Genomic DNA, 508 nt, shown 5'->3' with positions numbered 1-508 from the left:
TCTTCTTGTTTGTTTTCCTCTTCCCTCGTTTTAGGTATTTTGGCGGCACTTTTAAGGGATTTCTTGTTTGTGTTAAGGTTATATTTTGGCATTTTTTAAAGGTATTTCTTTTTAAGGGATTTGCTTTTTTAGGTATTTCCTTTTAATCTTCTAAGGTATTTCTTAAGGCATTTTGAAAGTATTTTCCTTGTTTTCTTGTTCTTGTTTTTCCCCTTCCCTCGTTATAAGTATTTTGACGGCATTTTTAAAGAGATTTCTTGCTTGGTCTTTTAAGGGGTTTCGTGGTTATTTTTTAAGGTAATTTAAAGAGATTTCTTGCTTGGTCTTTTAAGGGGTTTCGTGGTTATTTTTTAAGGTAATTTATAGAGGTTTCTTATTTGTTTTAAGGTTCGCTTAAGGGTTCTCTTCTTTGTTTTTTCACGATTTCTTTTCCCTTTTCCCTGTTTTAGGTATTTTGAGGTCACTTTTAAGGTATTTTTATGGGTTTTCTTGTTTTTTAAAGGGATTC

Source organism: Penaeus monodon, chromosome 15 (genome assembly GCF_015228065.2).
Source record: "Penaeus monodon isolate SGIC_2016 chromosome 15, NSTDA_Pmon_1, whole genome shotgun sequence".
Classification (NCBI taxonomy): Eukaryota; Metazoa; Arthropoda; class Malacostraca; order Decapoda; family Penaeidae; genus Penaeus; species Penaeus monodon.
The sequence above is the reverse complement of the archived record's forward strand: the minus strand, read 5'-3'. Positions refer to the sequence as shown.